Source organism: Sitodiplosis mosellana, unplaced genomic scaffold, assembly GCF_009176505.1.
Source record: "Sitodiplosis mosellana isolate CC-2019 unplaced genomic scaffold, AAFC_SMos_1.0 Smas_scaffold_1, whole genome shotgun sequence".
In the NCBI taxonomy this organism is placed as follows: domain Eukaryota; kingdom Metazoa; phylum Arthropoda; class Insecta; order Diptera; family Cecidomyiidae; genus Sitodiplosis; species Sitodiplosis mosellana.
In genome coordinates this window covers 3,052,163-3,072,505 of record NW_022595244.1, presented here as the reverse complement: position 1 = coordinate 3,072,505, position 20,343 = coordinate 3,052,163, and the positions used below count along the sequence as shown (strand labels likewise).

The 20,343-nt window shown below is 36.9% G+C and overlaps 2 protein-coding genes across 4 annotated transcripts in view; one reads left to right on the top strand and one right to left on the bottom strand.

The window, feature by feature from the left end:
- Nucleotides 1-20,343, bottom strand: part of LOC129564665 (FMRFamide peptide receptor frpr-18-like) — a 212,301-nt gene that overhangs the window by 68,635 nt on the left and 123,323 nt on the right. The gene's annotated exons all lie outside the window — the stretch shown is intronic.
- The window catches only part of LOC129564669 (TWiK family of potassium channels protein 7), a 182,585-nt gene that overhangs the window by 55,105 nt on the left and 107,137 nt on the right, over nt 1-20,343 (top strand). For both annotated transcript variants that reach the window (XM_055438834.1, XM_055438832.1), the window contains exons 2-3: nt 4,557-4,655; nt 18,839-18,899. The gene's annotated coding sequence lies outside the window, so the exon portion shown is untranslated. The remainder of the gene's footprint in view (nt 1-4,556; nt 4,656-18,838; nt 18,900-20,343) is intronic.

Here is a 20,343-nt window from a genome sequence, read left to right as displayed (position 1 = left end):
ACAATCAGTCCAAAGTGATGAATTTCAAACAGTTGCAAATGTTTGAAGGAATTTTTTAAGCGGATATTTTCCACCATGATACCCCAAAGAACTCGTGTTTGTTTTTACTTGAAATATTTTCTAAATTTACTCTCTTTTACTCGTCAAGCATGCAATAAATGGTCGCATTTCATCCATTCATCTCTGCCTCGAAGATGCGTATTCCATTTTGGGGCTTCAGAAGATGTGTCCCTTTTGTCGAAATTCTTTAGAAGAAAAAAATAAATAAATATGAAATGCCATAATCGTGTGTCAGTGATGAATCATTAAAAACTGTAAACGAATGCATTAAAAAAACTGTCAAGACATCAAAGTCGTTTCCGTTGTCGTCGTCGATGTGTGTCGTATGTATGTGTATAGCAGTTGTTAAAAAGATGCTGCTTGCATCTCTCTCCCGGTTGCCTTTCGAAAAATTTAATGCTTCTACCTAAATCTAAGCGCGGGAAGGGAATTTAAATGGTTTCGAGGATGAATTGTAAAGCCCATCGTTGGGAAAAGTGATAAAAAAAGCTCACGAGGCATGAAACCAAATACACAAGACTTGCTCATGGACGAGAGAAGCACTTCTTTTTTGTTCTTTTCTTTTATGAATAATATAAATGTTAGTACGAGGCAAACGGAATTTACTTTGATGCGTGTTGCGTTTATTCGAATGTAAATCACGCATTTTTTTCGCATTTCTCTCTCACTCTTTGCTCCGCACACACAATCTTCAAAGAGGCAAGTGAACGCTCGTGTACACTGTACACACAACAGCACGAGGTGGCGTCACTGGCAAAAAATAACAAGTAGTAAACCGACCGATACAAAAGAAATGTATAAAATATTAATAAATTATTAAAAATGGGTTTCAGCTGTTGTGTTTGAGATTCGACAGCGAGCGAGCGTGCGTTCTCACTCACTTACTCAATCTATATCCATTGTAATCTCAGTGAATGAGCTTAAAAAATTTAATCTTAATGGCGTTATTGTAATAAGTTTGCCATTATTCTCGGCGTCGAATGGTGTAGCACACTTCAATGTATATTGTAAGTGCACGCTCGCTATTCTCGGTAATTCGGTCCGTAATTTGGTTGTAATTGAAAATATTTTGCCTTTGATCCGTTTAGCCTAAAAATATTACGTATTTCATGCGGATTATCCCAGCGGAAACAATGTTCCGAATTGTTTTGTGTCGAAATATTAAATTTTTCGTCGGAAATTATGACAACAAGCCCATCACATGGTTTTTATTCGGCAAGCATAAACATTGCCGCACCAATTATAATGAAAATGCTTGATATTCTCGGAGTAAAAAAAAGAAAAATAGCTACAACCATATTTATAGTAGATTTAATGCAGTTTAAATCAGTAGTACGCTTGTTAAATTTCGACAAATGAGATTAATCGTAGCAACTGGATGCCTTAGCAAGTCTGATTTTTAGATTTGTGTGTTTTGGATACACACTTATTCCTCGGTTTGAGCCAACAATTGTTGGCATAAATAAAGAAAAATCCGACTTTTTTCTCTCGCTCCTAAACCGGAGCAATTGAATTACGAAAATATTTCAATGCAAAGATATACGGTCATGAGAACATGGTTCTAAGTACTATATTGCTCTTGTTCCACCCAAATATATACACAACCAATTTGCTGTACGCTTTTCTGCTATGACAATGGCATAGAATTACTTGGTTTATCCGAGCCGTACTTTACTGCGAGTGAGTCTCACACATACACACAGCATGATACATTGCTGAATTATCTTCGGTTTTAACCCGATTCCGACAAGGGTTCACTGTGTATCACAATGGCAATTTCTGGCACAGTGCCCGTAACAAATCATAAAATAGTTTTGCAAAATATTCTCTAATGCTCTTCTTTATGTAGTGTGTTACACGGACACAAAATATGATTATCATATATTTTGCTTTCAGCAAAGAGGCAAAGAAAATTAGTGTTCGTCGAATGTTTTGACTTATATTGTTTATGTTTCGACGATTGAAGACGTTCTCGTTTTTTTCTCCTCTCGACACAATAAACAATATTTAATTAATCAAGCAAAATTCGAAGCAGTGAATATTTTCGACTTGCACACAATGCAGCTAAAAGCAGTGACTTTCTATTGATTTCATGGCAAAAACATGCTGTGCACACACAGTTGGTTCGCGTTGAAAGAAAAGACATTGAAACGAAAATTATCCAAAAGTTATTTCAGGAATGAGCAAATAGCTTTTAGTTTTGATATGTTGCAAGAGCAGCTCAATTCCATAAAAATCCATGATTTTCGCTTTTTCGCGCATCACAGATTTTTGTTTCCAAATTCAACATTTGTGCTTCACGCCATTAAGAATGTGAAGAGTGATGCTAAACAAACGGACTTTTTCCTCGTTGCTTTCTTCCTCTTTAAGCTCTGGCGCTCGCCCTGGATTTTTTCCCCTTTCATTCTGAATTTTCGAATCACTGATTGCCACATATCAATAGGGTAGAAGCATAGCGAAAAATGTGTGTGTTTGTGTTATTTTTGGAGTGTCAGTTAACGAGTAACCATTGAGCGAGAGAGAAAAAAAAATTGGTTCAGCAGTACTCGAATAGTCAATGGGAGATTTAACGTGTTGCAAAACAAGAAAAACAACCATGAAACGGCAAGAAAACCAACTTAACTTAGGAAAAATTCCATCGAAACACAAATGTCGATATGTGTGCACTTTTACTCAATGAGCACCAATCAAACCGCAACAATTACATAAATCTTTGTGCACCGGCTTCGTATTCCTCGCACAATTCTTCTTCATTTTGTTTTTTGTTGTTCTTTCGCATTCATTTTTTTTCTGCTCGTTTCGCCAGTTCTCCCTCTATCACACTCGAATGCATTGAAACATCCGTGTGTAGTATACGTTTATGTGTTGACCTGAAATGGGTACGGGAAAAAGGAACAATGTGCCATCGAAAATGGTGGAATACATATATCGATTCGGTTTCTACTCTAGTGAACATTGTCCGGGATTTCAAGTGTGTGAGAAAGAATAGAGAGTGTGCAATGTAAGCCACAACCGCATACCGGCAGATGTATCGAGAATGAACGATTTCGCATGAATTCACTATTTGTTGCATTTTTTTCTTCTCCCATTTATTTTGGTGTATGTGTTTGAAAACACACTTTTTTATCATTTCCGCGTCGAAATGCATTGTCTGGGTGGTATTTTTTTGTGCTTCGTTTCGACGATAACAATGATGCGAATAATGCTCAAGACTTAACACCAGGAAACGTGCAGAACAAAATACTTGGGATTTATGTCAAGAGTGTGAGCGAATCGTACCATTAAAGCAATGAATCTGGATAGCAAAGATTCCACATCCCAATAATCCATTCATTAGTTTACGTGCATTATTTTAGATTTTTTTTCTCTTCCTATCGATCCCTTCGACATCTCACTCGAACTATACTTGTATTTCTATCGAATTTTCGTTTCATTTACCAACGCCATATCGCGACTATTCATTTACATCCAATTGAACATACAATGTTCACCAAGTGGTGCCATTTCACAATAACCAAATGAGCATAGTTTCGAATGATTTTATAAATTGCAACGCTTCGATAAATATCAAATCAATTTTGCCCAGTGATTCAGTGCCGAGTGAGGTGACACTTCTGGCAACAGCAATAGCAGCAACAAAACAGCCCCGAGAACCAATTTAGTGGAAAACATTTCTGACATTCGATGGCTGCACAACAAGGTTTTTGTGTTGCCCAAGAGAGCGAAGATGGAGAGAGGGAGGGAGAGAGAATGTGAGAGTGGTGGAAAAGCGGAGAAACTCTCAAAAAGCGCGATAGTGCTTGTAAAACACTTCCAATTTATCATGGTGATTTATTGATTCGCAGCCTGGTTGAAGTATTTATTTGACCTCAACGGTTCACACATCTGTCACATAATTCAATAATTCGCCACAACTCAAGTTGAAAATTAAAAAAAATATATGTATCGAGAACGAAGAAGGAACGGATAAAAAAAAGTGCCCCAAATGGACGGGAGTAAAATGCGCAATAACACAAACACAACACTTGTTCGCTTGATTGGTTATGGCGCCCAGCGTGGTGTGCGCTGTGCTGAAATTGTCAAAGGAGTGCAAAGTCACACTAAATCTTATGCTTAACTCAAAGGGATATTGCAACTATTTTGACCAGAAAAAACGCCATCTTACGTCGTGCCCGTAAATTATTTCACTGTACATTTAGATGGTAGAGCTTGAACAAAAGTTCGAAACTATGCTTAAACTTGGAAATAGCTTGATAAACTTGATGAAATACATATATTTTATGGTCGTTGCAATACCCCTATGGCTTAACTAGATTTGTTGCTTGCATACACTTTTATAGCCTCGAGTCAATCCAATTTCTTTTCATTTCGTAATCTTAGCTGTTGAGCAAACACGCGGAGAAAAACGACTGATTTTGTTGCGAATAAAAAAAAAACGAAACGAAAACCCAAAATGAATGAAAACTAATATTTCACTTCTGTCTTTTTTTCTGCAGGCTCATGCTATTGACATTTGGCTGAAGTAGTTGAGAGCTGGAGAAAAACAGCTCGAACCGATCGAAGTGAGTGGGGACGAAACGGAACCGAGATATCAGGTAATAAAGCTAAAGCGATTTTTATTGAATGCATACCGAATGTGCAGAGAGAGAGAGAGAGAGATCAAATGAGCAATGAATTGAACTCACTTTTTTCCCTCTTCCGCTATACCGAATGATGAAGAGTCTGGCATAGAAATCAAATGGAATGGATTCTTTTCTCTCTCGTCATCGAGTTCATTCACGCACTGAGAAAAGGCTGGAAGGAAATATTCCAACCCTGCGTTGTAAATGTTGTCATTGCAGACGATTTTGTGAATTGTCCAACCATGGTTGGAATATTGACAGCATTCCCGCACTTGTCAAATTGACAACATTTACAACGTAGTGTTGGAATATTTCCTTCCAGTCTTTTCTCAGTGCGTGCATTGAATCCAAGCAAACAAATCGTTTCACTGAACAAAAATGTTCAAATATAAACGATTTGCATCGATCAATTTCGTGGATATTTCCACAAAGTTGAAAACATTTTTCAGTCCTTTCTTCGGTTTAAGTTGAAGTGAAAAGCCAAAAATTGGTACAGCTAATATTTGCAAAAGTTCTTTTTTCTCTTTTAAAAGACAATATTTGTGTTTACAATAAAAGCTTCTGAATTATCGGTTTTGCACAAAACTCAGGTAGAATAGACGTATCTATGACAACGAAACTACGTCAATCTCAAAGTCGAAATATGACGATGAACTTGATCGCAAAACTTGATGGTATCATGAACATTTTTCCGAGAATTTATACCAAAAATAAATTAGCACAATATTCATTGTAATAAAGAGAAGGGTGTCTGTATACGGTGTAATAAAGCAAATGGATATCGTCTAGCAGCCGTAATTTGACTGATTTCAGTAATATTCGCTCGAAATAATGGTTTATACACATATACACACCATTTTCTTCGTATCATCACCTTCTGGCCAGATCATTTATTTTGATCATGCAGGCAAGGCATTCCAATATAATTTCATAATGAATTAATCCGACACACATTTGGTGTGTGCACTTGTGCTTATATTCTTAGGCAAACGAGTGGGGCAGGGCACAGAGGAGTGCACGACTAATTCATTGCAATTTGATACACCTACCCGAAAAAGCATGGAAAGAAAATAGCATCGAAAACTTAATGCTTTACTGTGGTTTTGTTTGATGTGATTTATGTTGTGCTGCGGCGTGCTCTCTCTGTGTTTGCTGCACAGATGTTAACCAATATGCCCCATATATACATATTCGGTGTTGTTGTTCTCTATCGCCCCGTCTCCCGCTCTCAGTGTGCAGTGTGCACTGTGCACACTTCATGGCTGAAACAGTGAATTTACTCAACTCAAGCTCGACTCTGTGGTTAAAGTAATTTTCGGGCAAAAGCGAATATTCTCATGCACACACGCTAGCACGTCACACAATTATACACTGACATACAAACCAAAAATATTGCATTGGAACCAACTACGCTTCTACTTTTATCGCAGCACATACAATGCAATTTAATTGAACAAACTTTTACAGTTGTAACAAAAAAAGCCATTGGCAATTGCACTGACGCAGTGTGTACCAAAGTCATCGATGCCAATATTCGGATTTGCGGTCAAGTCATACAAGCGGAAAAGGAAAATATTGAATTTGAAAACGATTAATAAATAAAACCCAACACACACACAAAAGGCGATACTCAGAAGAAAATTGCAAACAATTGATCACAATAAACAATTGCTGAAATTGTTGTTTCGGGTTTTGTATGCGGACTCCCTCGGAACACTTTGATAAATTATCAGAAAACATCAAGCATTTCAATGCTGATGTTGGAAATGTTGTTTTATTTTCAAACATGGGAAAATTGTTTTTGAGGCAGTTTTTCTGTTTCATTTTGATGAGAATTCCTTTGATGGTTTCTGACAGAAAATTCGAGCCCCAAAATTCGAATCACAGGAATTTCATATATATTTTTACAGTGGATTCCATTGAAATCGTACCACATTGAATTAATTAAATACATTTGAAAAGTTGAAAGTTGCCCAAAGGCAAGCTGTGCCTTCAATCGCATGTGCGAAGAAATCAAAATGAGAAAAAAATAAATTTCAATTGAATCGCCCACTTATGTGTAGTGGACTGGATTTAATTTTACAAATTTCCGTTAAATCTTTTTTCGCGAAGTTGATATAAAAAATATTTGTACTTCATTTGAATTTCATGGCGACATTCGATTCTGCATCCTCTGAATAAATTTCCAATTCTATTTCGTCGACAAATTCGAAACGCGAAGGCAACATATCAGCATATTACGAGCTGACGTCCAATCCGAACACGGTGTTTATGCAGCTTTTATGTTTTCATCGAAACAGTAAAACCGTTTTTTTATTGATGGCATTAAATGCTCGACCAAATTAAGTTAAAGATGTGTGCAGTGGAATGCCATATTCTACTGTCATCGATGTGGATTATTTATGCGATTGTACTTAATTTGAAAAACCTTGTTGAGCAATACCGAGAAATGGCTATCCAAAACCATTAACATGGACTAATAACACCAGAGAGATGCTCAATGCCATTGTTTTTGTGTGTTTGTGTTAGAGTTTGGTTTTATAGTAACATTTTATAGCCAAGCTTAAAACGCCAAAAATGGTGCATTTAATTCACAAACTATGTATCGACTGATTTCCACACTTACATTTTCATGTGCAGCTCATAATAATTTGGAACAGCATTCAGCATCAAGAAATCTAATGGATTTGAATTGTTTGCTGTCCCGCAGCTCTGTGTCAATGTTAAGACTGTCCGAATGTTTCAATTTGAACAAGTTTTTTGTTCAATTTTGTTGACACAAAAACCACTTCAATTGAATTGCTTTTCAAATAAATGGCTAAAATGAATTGAAAGTGCAATTGATTGGGAATTTGCGAGTCATTTGCATTTTGACCGAGCCGGTCATTTGGAATGACATTATTTGTGCACTAGAAAAATCCATATTTCACTTGCCACACACAACAAAGTGTATAATTAGCATTTGATTGAGTGTGCATCCATCGTTGGCTCTCGCTCCCGTTGTGACCATTTTGCATACAAACTATTTTACCCAAAACTTTTTCATATTTATTTTTCGTACGCGTATTTTTCATCAAATTTGTTGGTTGCTCAATTTTTTTTCTTTGCTTCTGTTTCATGTCGAGCCTTTCATTTAGATTCGCAGCTGTTACAAAAATGTCGTTGTAATCGCATTAAATACCCTCCCTGCCATGTGTAAATAACTGCTCAATGACAATGACAAAATTTTGTCGAACAGCGACAAAAACATCGATGCGCTTAATTGCACGAGAATGCACATCGTGAAAACCTAAAAAAAACACATTCGAAATTGAAAAAAATGTCTGAATATGAGTTAAAGTACAGAAATGGATCAAACAAAAATGTGGTGGTATTGATACGATCTCTTGCTCAATTTTTTTTCCACCCGACAGATACAATGAATGCAATTTGTATTTTACCATCGTCATTTCGATAAATAAAAAAAATATCTGTTTTTTTTTCTCATTGAAAATTAGTTCATCAGGAACCCGAACAAGCGAATCAATTTGACAATATAAAAAGCAACAGCAGATGCAAACACAATATTCACTCCAATTTCAACGTCAATATAATTTGGACATGTGCATATATCGAAAATGAAATTCCATTCAGGCAATGCCTGAGAGGCATTGATGCTGCTGATTCGGGTTTGACTGTTTTTTTCTTTTCATTTACATCATTTCATGTCGCATGGTTTGTAGCTTGATACGGGTGAGAGAAGGAGAAAAAAAATCAAACCCTTCGGAAAAACGTTACTATAATCGTTATTGGAATTCAATCAGTGGCACAAAAGTTGCTGTAATCTTTTTAATATATGATGAATTACCGCCATGAGCACAAGATGAAGAACAAAATGGGTCAACGGTACCAAAAGGTAAACGATGCACGTGCGTTGAATCGATCAAATATCTATCGAACGTGTATATGCGATGAAAGCGATACATTTTCAGCTTCCTTCTGGCACATATCTATGGGTGAGATTGAGAGTAGTGTATGTTTGATTGACTTTGTTACGAAAGAGAAGAGCAAGTTTCTGTCGACTTAAAAATGGTTAAAAGCGAGTATGTTCGTTTTTAGCGGGTCCTCGCGGTTTTTCACGTTTCCGCGGAACTGATAAGAGATAACAACTTGGCGTCTTCGACAAAGTTGTAGCACTCGAGGTCTTCTATAACATCACTGAAGACAGTTATCTCTTATCTCTTATTAGTTCCGCGAAAAGCGCGAAAAATGATAAGAAAAAAAAAGTTCTATATAAAATTTGCTTTTTTATGTGCGCGATTTGCGCGCAACTGATAAGAGATAAGAGATAATTGTCTTCAGCTTAGTTATAGAAGACCTCAAGTATTACAACTTTGCCGAAGACACCATGTTGTTATCTTTTATCAGTTGCGCGAAAACCATGAAGACCGCGGAGGCTAGACGGTACTACAACATACTCTACTTTAACGCCAACAGAATCATCAGAAAACATACTCGCCTTTTCAAAAATATAAATCGAAGAAAAAACATACTCCACTCTCAATCTCACCCATAGATATATCATAAGCATAATAGCTTCAGGAAAGAGTCTATGTTTTCCGCATGAGTCTTTGGCAATTTTTTTGTTCACACCGAACCGAGTAAACTTCCTAAGGATATTTGTGTGAATGCCTGCACAAAACAATCTCAATGCATTTGTCTCCATTGTTCGTCATTTCGTCGGAGAATCGATTTTGCGCGAATCATCACAAAGAACTATTATAGGCAGAGTTTGACTTATCCGCCAGATATATGCTATGGCATAAAAAAAATATGCGCATATTTTTTGGTACATTTGGATTTTGTGACTAGCTTACCATGTAAATTCATATGGATATCACGAGTTTGGGACAAAAAATCGTGATATCCACATGAATTTACATGGTAAGTTAGTCACAAAATCCAAATGTACCAAAAAATATGCGCATATTTTTTTTATGCCATAGCATATATCTGGCGGATAAGTCAAACTCTGATTATAGGAGATCATGCAAAACGACAATCTACATCAATTCCATTTTTTCTGTATAAAAATCGAATGAGTGTGTGATTTATGACCAACTGATAACACAGAGGCGAAACAACAACAACAAAAAATTCGCCGAATTCGATGTGAAGCTGATACTTTAGCCGGAATGAGTTAGTCGCTGGTTTTTTTTATTCGAATAAGTTCAGCTTTGAGCGCACCCAGCATCACCATGAATAATCAAATAACCTGGTTTGCATACAGGACACGCAGGATGAAACGGTTCAATATCAGGGTCGGCAACGTGATACATGTAATATCTTATGTGTTGTCGTTCAAACGTGAAGAACGTGAGTAACAATTCATTTTGCAGTTTGGTTGTTATGTTAGCAGAAAAATAAAAACCAGCCCGAACCTTATGTATCATGTACGCATTATCTGGTGTGCGTGAGTTTCTCACGGGAAAAGAGACATACACACAACAGGGAGAGATGGAGAACAATGGCCACAAGCAATATCTCGCACCAACTCATGTGAATGCTTGACTCGTTGAAACTTTTGAACATAAAACGATGACATACCAATCGACCCACCACTCCAATCCGCCTGAAAAAAATTGTCAAATTACCCGGAGGCCAAAAATTTATTCAAGTCATGTCTCGATTGACATTTGAGGTCGTTGATGAAAATGCATTTTTACGCTTGCTTTGCTTCACTTCAATCATTCAATTTTGAGAACACGTCGCACTGAAATGGATCCAGCTGAAAGAGATTTCGTCTCAGGTTTCTATTCCGAAGCACAAACACACACTCCCTCACACTGTTCTAATAGAAAACCTACGAACGAATCAATGACAAACATATTCTGTTTCCGCTACAGATTTCATTCCATTATCCATGTTATGAATATATCTTCATCACACTAGTACACTACGCTAAACAAATTTTCGCCCACATGCTGGCACAAATGGCACAATCAAATCCGTAAAAATAATATTCAGTTTTCGGAAAATCTCTCTCATAATTTTCGGCTGCCATTAACAATGATGGCCTTTTTACTCCGGTGATATGAATGTTAACCATTTAATCGCATTCTCTCTCTCTCTCTCTCTCTCTCTCTCTCTCTCTGTGCGTCTCGCTCGCTTTCATGCCATCCGATGCAGCCATACGCCATGCGCGTTGCTGTGTTTTATTTCAGAATTATCATTTTGGTGTGAATTTTCAAGCGATAATTCGGGCTCTCTGGGCCAACAATTTCAACAATACTAAGTAAAAATGTTTCAACCATGACGAGCGTTTACATTTCTGGTTTTTGGTTTTAACATTGCATTCGGAATCAATGTACGGAAAGCAACGCCAACAAAACGTTTTTATCAATGTGATTTACACTTAACCAACCATAAACCCACTGCATACATTGTTTCACGAGAAGTTTTCTCTCTCTCTCTCCACTGTTTAAGCCACTCTCATTCTCTATTTGGTTCCGAAATGTGCGTCGGCAGCGAAGAAAAAAAAATGTGTTATCAAGGTTCTTGTTTACAATATATTACGTGCTCAAGTGCAAACACGGAAAAAATTCACAATTTTGCCGCTCCGTACGTTTGACATTTTATTTTTTGTGCTTTAGCCGTGTCTGTGTTTCTGGCTGTGTTCATTCATTTCATTGTTGTTTGCAACATTTTTCACGACAAAAGCGTGAAAAAAAGAGAACGAAACTTGACTCGAAGAAAATAATATATGAAAAAAAGCGTATACACCTATTTAAGCTGAGGAGCTCTTTAAATCAGATTGAGTTGCGACCGCAATGAAAAGTTGAAACGCTCAACAAATGCAAGGCAATTTACATAAATCGCCCTTTGTATAGCATACATCATTCCGATTCGGGTGTTGGCAAAAAAATGACGACACACTGATTTCGTGTGTGACATTTCTCATTTATTCGTTGATTTTTGCGATTATTTGTTCATTTTTCATTCCAAGCTCTGGATTACCACGATGGTTACACAATGATGGCGGCGAAAGTGGTGACAGGCGGCAACATGCAAACATGATTCGCTTGCAGAAAAAAACGACATTGTAATTTAGCTTGAACCCCTTTGATGACGGATTCGTCTTTGTTTTTCTTTTATGACAGCGTTTTGATTTCGGATTTATGGTGACTTCATGTGGTCTTCTTTATCGCATGCGGTATTTTCTGCGAAATCTCAAGCACCGAGCTAAAACAAGTGAGTGCAAGTCCAAGCCGCATTCAAATCTTATCTGCTTGGATTTTTTTTATGTATTACGTGTTAAGTAGTCGGATCGCTGTTGATTTTCTTTTTCCTTCATACAATGATTCTCTTTACCTGTGCAACAAAATACAGAGTGTGTTTGCGATCGCAGTAAACCGGCTTTTCTTCTCTGATTTATGTGCTGAAGATTGTGAGCGCTTTTTTATAAGCATAACTCTTTTCCCCTTTTTTCTATTCCAATATCGAAGAATTTGGCTTAGACGATAAAAAAAAGTACAAAGAGAATATGAAAAAAGAAAGAATGTATGAAAAAAGGAGAAGAGATGGTGTGTGTGTACCTTGCACCATATGAAAGTATACCCTCGAGTCATGCTTACGCGTTTATCGTCTCTCTCATTCTCTCTAAACTTCTATAAAATGACAGCTCTGCTGCATGCTCATTTTTTTCATACCAACGTTTTTCTTTCAATACGTGTGTTCGCCTTCTCTTCTTCTTCCATCGACGTCATTCCATTCTAACACTTTTATTTACTGCAAGATCATCATCATTCAGCCTGCGGCCGTTCCATTCATGCCAGTGCCACATAAAAAACAACAACGCATCACACGTAGAGACACATCATTGTCGGAGCACAATGACTTTTTCTCTTCAAAAGAGAACTTCTCATGCTTCTTCGCCTATTATCTCACACACGCCCGAGAGAGACACACACAGAGGAAAAAAAACTTCCCCAACAAAGTAAACTTACAACGATTACACAGGAATATCGTTGTGATTAACGGCGTAAATGCACTCCATACACAGAGAGTACTGTGAAGCTGCAGAAAAGTGTGTGCCTACAGAACGGAACCAGGAAATGTGATCAACTGAATTTGTAGTAATTTTCAAATGACATTGTTCGAGAGTTTTATTGAGTGTCGCTTTTTTTCCATTCGTTAGTTTATTTTCGCTAGGCATGCGGGCGTTGCTTGCGTTTTTCTATTGATGAATAAAAATTCCATTGTCTCTCTGTCAGCGCTTGATATAATTGGATTCCACAGCAAAATGATTGGCATTATTTCGCTACGATGTGATTGAGGTTCGGTTCGGTTTGGCTCGGTGCGAATCATCGTTGGCCGAAAATAAACCACAACCATTATGCCGTCTATATTGACAATAATTGGGAAATTGTTGAGATTTTTCGGGTCTCAGAACAATTTCAATTACCTTCAAGCTAATAAGATGCATTCCATTTTGTCTGAACGAACGCAACGCGAATATTTTGAATGGACATTTCGATGTCGATGTTCATGTTCATATTGTATAATGGAACTTGGATGTTTTCAATAAATTGGAATTCATCGGTAAACGACAACGACAACGGCATAAATCGATTCCTCTCATCATATGCCATCACCGGTTTCGAGTATACGCCACAAACAATAGAATCTCATCCAAAAATTCAATCGCTCGATTCTCGATTCAAGCCAAAACTTTGGCATTTTGTGTGTAAATTTTTCGCATTTGTCGTTTCGATAATGAAGAGCTTTATCTACTGGCCTGTGGTTGGTTTCGAATCAATATCACAATGTTTCAGTTAGTAAATTTCAAGTTAATATTTAGATAGATCCCACTGAAACGCGAGCATATTCTGTATTTTGAATATGTTTGATTTGATAAATAGTTACTTTGCGCTGAATCTTACTCTAAATGAACAATACCAATAGATCCCACAGCAACCCAATATTTTCGGTTGAATAGAAAAAAATCCTTCAATATACACGCTTTGAATAAATCTCTTACTGATATGTACGCGTGTGTGTGTGTCGGTTTGTGTGTTTGAATTTATGAAATTTATTAAATTTGCTGCACAAAACCCGTTCCCGCCAAAAATGCAAAATTCCCCCAGCAACTGTTCCATGACAACAATGATAAATGGCAAGACATGAATGATAACAATGGATAACTCATCCATAATTTATTGCATCCGATAGCAAAAGATCACATCAACCGACACCACAGATGAGAAATCTAACTGGCAAATGTTTCATTCGCTTGTAGTTTCTAATTGCGTTAGAAAATGGATTTCATGTCATGTAAGATGGTCACAAGTGCAGCTGGGGATGCGATGCACATTTGTGTGCACAGTGCACACCGCACACGCACACACACATACGCCAGTGCACATGCAATCAGTATACTCTGGTGCACTTGCTATTGTTGTCTCCAATGAAAGTAGCAATTAAAGTGTAAATATGGACAGATAACCACAATGCTATGCAGAGCCAGTGTGCCGTAAGGAGCTAATTTACCATTCAGATTATACGTGCTTTTGTGTGTCGGTGGTGTGTCAGCCAAATCATTAATATTTCCGACAATGATCATAATACAAATCATGGAATCGTCTCTTTTGCATGAAAAGCCATCGCATCCTGACCTGGAAATGTCATTTTTCGATACAAATCATTGGGATCGAGAAGCAAATGATTTAATACGAAATGCTGCATCGTTAATGAATCGAATCATTCTAATGGCAATATTTAATGATTAATATCGTTGAACAAGAGAGATTTTCCAATCGGTGTGGCCCGAATCACACTCAAATGAATTCAACAGCATAATAATTGATCTATGCATTCATCTTGAGATGATGTATCGCATCATATTTTTGATAAGTATGACATATCATGTGGCTGAAATGAAGCTCATCTTTGCTTCGATACATTTCACAGTTCGAATTCATCCAATTCGACGATAAATTCACTTCTTGCAACGGAAAAATGGACGAGCTGCTGAATCACGAATTCCACAGAGCGTTGTCAAATTGATTAGTTGCTTCTTTTTGTGGAAAACTTTATAATTTCTTGAGAATAAAATCCAATTAGCTGTTTCAATAAGCTCCATTCAATCCTTTTCATTTCTCCATATCTGATTGAGACAGTAGCGTTCGTGCGTTGGGTTTTGAAAGCGTTCGTCATGCCAGTTGGATTACTGGCAAAAGATTCAATTTCGTAATGAATTGGACTAACTACCATTTGTGCTCATTGAAGCAACGATATGTGATATGTGATATGTGTGGCAATTGAAAAGCTCGCTTGAAATCGTTCGCTACCATTTAAAATACAAACACACCTGCCAATCTGTCTATCCACTTTTACCACTATCAAAACCGGTGCGAGCTGTTTAGTTCGAATTTCAAAATTTGTATTCGAATCATTTCTTGGGAATTGCGAACCAGTGAAGGAGGCATGGATAAATGAAATTAACTGGTTGCTGCCGTCACATGACAACGAGTCATTAAATCGCAAACGCACCCACAATGAATTGTGTAAACGAACGAGACTTGCAGTAAATAAGATTAAAGAGAACGCGCAACTAATGCTCTTCTACTTTCGTTAGCGTGAATTGGATGTGAATCACACATCTATTCGTGAGATGTAAAAGAATGTATGTTTTTTTGTCGATTTATATTTTTGAAAAGGAAAGTATGTTTTCTGTTGATTCTATCTGCATTAAAAGAAAGTGTGTTGTAGTACCGTCTAGCCTCCGCGGTCTTCACGTTTTTCGCGCAAATGATAAGAGATAACAACTAGGTGTTTTCAGCAAAGTTGTAGCACTCGAGGTCTCCTATAACATTACTGAAGATACCTATCTCTTATCTCTTATCAGTTGCGCGCAAATCGCGCACATAAAAAAGCAAATTTTATATAGAACTTTTTTTTTCTTATCATTTTTCGCGCTTTTCGCGGAACTGATAAGAGATAAGAGATAACTGACCAACCGTGAAAAACCGCGAGGACCCGCTAAAAATGAACATACATTCTTTTAACCATTATTAGTTGCAATGAAACATACTTCTCTTTATTGCTACGAAGTTGGACCAACTTGAGTTCTTTTACGTCTCACCAATAGACATATGTGTCACATTTATTTTAAACTTTTTGAATGAAGCCATTTATTTGCGGAAAGATAGAATAATTCTAGTGTTTGGAATAAACCAACTTTCATTATTTAATTGGGAGCAACCAAAATAGAAATTGCTGGATTTTTTGTGAAGAAACAGAAAAAAATTCGTTTGTTTTCGTTTCATTTCATTACATTTATTTGGTTAATTCACATTGTCAGTGCTTGTTCATTTTATTTATGCAATTCTTTGAGATTTGGTACTGAATTTCGTGTAATTCGAATATTCGTAAAACGAGTGAATTCCGTCGGGATTAATCCCGTCCATTTGATCTATTTTGAGATATTTTGCAGTTTTCACAACAGCTCAGATTACATTGCACAATGCACAACGTTTTCGAATGTGATTTTAAATCAAATTTCTACATTTACACACAAACAATCGTAAGTGTTTAACGCATTCGATTTTGGGATATTTCAAATTGACTTATTGACGCAGTTGAAGTTTGTATTTTACCATTGTTGTTTGATCAACACTATTTGTCGGAAAATCCATGAAACAGCATCAAAATATGCATATTCTTAATCGAAATAACCTTTTTTGTGGAATTTGATGCACTAATTTCACGAGAAAAAGCTGGGCTGGAATTCTAAGTCATTCCACCAAAATCGTTCGGAATTATTTTTCTCGTACGTAATACTATATTAGAGTGAAAGAGAGAGATTCTCACCAGAGGTCGCAAGCGGGCCAAAAAATCAGCCTGACGCCCGCCCGAACTGCTCCAGATCGTGCCCGAAGACCGCTCGACGCCCGCCCGAAATTGAAAATTTGGCCCGAATCCCGAAAATGCCCGAGCTCGGGTGCTCGGGCAATACGGAAGTTTCGGGACTCGGACGCCCGTCGGGCGTCGGATAATTCCGGGTCGGACGGGCTCGGGAATTTCGGGACATATAAACCATTCAAGATAATTTCGCCAACAATTTAGACAGATCTTCAACGATTAGACGAATTAATATTAGCAACATAGAAGGAATTCGAAACGATATGGGAAAACCGGGCACTAAAAATGCGTTCAACAACAAAACCGACATTCGGTGCTTTCGATATTACAAATGTGAAAACGGTTCCAAATCGAAACTAGCCATGAGTTGATTTGTTCCCTTATATGAAGAATTATCCACGTCGTCTTTTGGCAGGTGAATTTTTCTGTTTTGCAAATTCTAAACATGGCATTGGTTTCAATGAGTTCTGTTGGTATATAGGAACTCATTCAGTCCATTGAACCATCATGAAAGAGTGTATTTCAAAATTTCGTCGAAAGAATTTCAAGTCAATTTTTTCTCAATATGTATGATTTTCGATTCCAGCTTTTGAACGGCAAAATTTTTTGTTTTACGTATTTTTGCTATGGAATTGGTTTCAATGTGTTCAAAAAGACTCCAGAAACTCATTAAATTGATTAAACTATGAATTATAATTCGATTTGAAAATTTTGTTGAAAAAAATTCTGAATCGATTTTTGCCTTATATGAGGGATTTTCGATTGCAACTTTTGAACGGCAAAATTTTTTGTTTCCAATATTTTAAACACAGAGGCAGATTCAATAAGTTCTGTTGGCCCTTAGAAACTCATTGAATTCATTAAACTATGAAAAACAGCTTTATTTCAAAATTTTGGTGAACAAAAATTAAATCGATTTTTTGCTTATCTGAAGAATTTTCGACATGATCTTTTGACTAACGAAATTCGTTGTTCTTGGTATTTTTGTCGTACGAATGGATTCATTATGTTCAGTTAGACCATAGGAACTCATTCAGCTCATAAAAGTACCGGAAATAAATCGATTTAAATTTTTCATGAAAAAAATTTCAAGTCATTCTTGTACTCGAGAGCAAATAAATCGAATTTCAAAACGCAATTTTTTTTATTTTGCATGTTTCATCGTTTCAAACGATTGAAATATGTCCAATGAAACGCTATGAACTCGTTTTGAATATAAAACAGTGGCTGTATGGTTGATTTTGAATTTTCTGTAAACATACAATTTACGAAAACAACAACTCAACGGAAAATACCGTTCTGAAACACAGAAGATTGAAAATTTGTCTTATAAAAATTCAAAATCATCCATACAGCCACTGTTTTATATTTAAAACGAGTTCATAGCGTTTCATTGGGCATATTTCAATCGTTTGAAACGATGAAAAATGCAAAATAAAAAAAATTGCGTTTTGAAATTCGATTTATTTGCTCTCGAGTACAAAAATGACTTGAAATTCTTTCGACGAAATTTTGAAATACACTCTTTCATGATGGTTCAATGGACTGAATGAGTTCCTATATACCAACAGAACTCATTGAAACCAATGCCATGTTTAGAATTTGCAAAACAGAAAAATTCACCGGTCAAAAGATGATGTGGAGAATTCTTCATATAAGGGAACAAATCCACTCAATTTTTTCATCGACGAAAAATCGTTCAATTGAAATCGTTCAGTTTTTGATAGTTTCATGAAATGATTATATTCCTAAGGAACAACTGAACTTATTGAGTCGGCTTCTGTGTTTTAAATATTTGAAAGAAAAGGTTTTCCCAAAAGTTCCCGAGTTCCGAAGCCCGAAAAAATCCCGAGAAATCCGTAAAATCCCGAGCGCCCGAAGAGGTCAGCCCGAACCCCGCCCGAACCCCGCCCGTGCCCGAAAAGTTCGGGCTCGGGCGGGCTTCGGGCGGGACTTCGGGACGGGCGCCCGTTGCGACCACTGATTCTCACACATTTCACTCTTCATTGGATTATCGGAATAATTCCGTTGGAACGGTGAAAAATTGTGGAATCTCTCTCTTTCACTCCAATATTTATAAATTTACATACGAAAAAAATAATTCCAAACGATTTTGGTGGAATTCTTAGAATTCCAGCCCTGTTTGAACAAATCCGGCAATCGAAATATCATTAAATTTCCCGGAATTTGGTTGCCAAACGAAACGATATGTTGTATGAACCGTTTTCAACACTAGTTTTTTGTGTCTGTTCCAGGTATTTTCCGGTCCATCAACAGAAACCAACGATATTGCGCGCAAACATTGGGAATTGAATGGTAATTAAAAATGATTTATTCAATTACATACTACCAGTTTTAGTTCCACGTCAAATGCACCAATTTTCATGTCAAATTGCAAGGAAGTTGTTTCATTTGAATAAAAAAAGTGTTTTTATTCACAGAACAACTTATGCAATACGAAAAAAACCCATCTAATTTGCTGCTTTTTAAGCCAAAAGTGTAAATGCGCACAAAAAATAAACAAGTGTGTTCTCATCGATCCAAGATAGAAGAGAGCCGGTCCATAGAAACGAGAAGGAGAAAAAACCGGTCCGAAGAAGTAAAAAGTTTTATTTTTCAAGTCCAAGGAAATTGAAAAATAAATTTAAATTAAGAATGAAATGCGTCCGTGCGCGCGTGTTATGACGATGGCAAAAACTATTAGCCCGTGTACATTTAATAAGAAAACTTTCATTAGACACAGCAAACGCGAGGAAATTACTACAACAACTGCGAAAAAAATGCCAGCGAAGAATTGCATTAAAGCTCGTGATGATAGCCAGTGAGTGAGTAGTAACCATCCGCATAAAGAGTGTATGCGTAGAGAATGTATGCGAGTGCTAAAGTGTGCAATATTATTTACTCTACGAAGAAGAAGCCACCAGGAGAGAGCGAAGGAGAGAACAAGGGAGATAGAGAGGGAGTCAGCTGGCTGTAAGTTGTGCATTTTCCACGGCTATCCTACATTTGCTATTAAAGTTCTTAATTGCAAACGAAAACGCACAACATTCGCGGCAAAAAAATGCACAAGAAATACGGTTGCCAAGACGTTGCGAATCAAGCGGCAGAGAAAAAAACCGTTATTATTGTAGTTTGAGTTTGCAATGGAAGCGTTTGTTTCCGTGGTGCATTTGCATTTTTTCTTCCTCTATTCATTTCATTTTATGTTCCATGATTTTTTTTCTCCCCGTTTGCTGGCCGATTTTTGCTTCAAATCATTGCTGCGTTTTTTTTCGCTTTTGCTGGAACTAAGTTAATGATTTTCTTCTATGAATCCTACGCCCATTGCAGAGAATACGATGTAATTATTGTGAGAACGTAAAAACATACACATCTGTCGCTTCTTCATTCCCAGCATCCTTTTGTTCGTTGATTATTCCCCAGAGAAACGATGTAATTTCATACATTTTACCCGCTTTGTTATGTCCAAACCGGAAGAGGAAAAAGAAACGAAAGGATGAAGCAACGCAACTTTTTCTATTATTCGATTTTCGTTCGTTCAATGCGAAAAAGTCGGTTTTCTTCAAATTAAATACCGAAACGTTAAATGCTTTAGAGAAGAGTTTTGTTTTTATTGCAATCATCTTGGTATTGATGCATTTTTATTTGGGGTGAATTGAACGGAAATGAACGAAAATGAATTATTGATCAGCATTTGACCAACTTCAGATTCCGAAGTTTGGAAATCGTTCTTGGTTTTAATCAAGTGAATTGGTGAAAC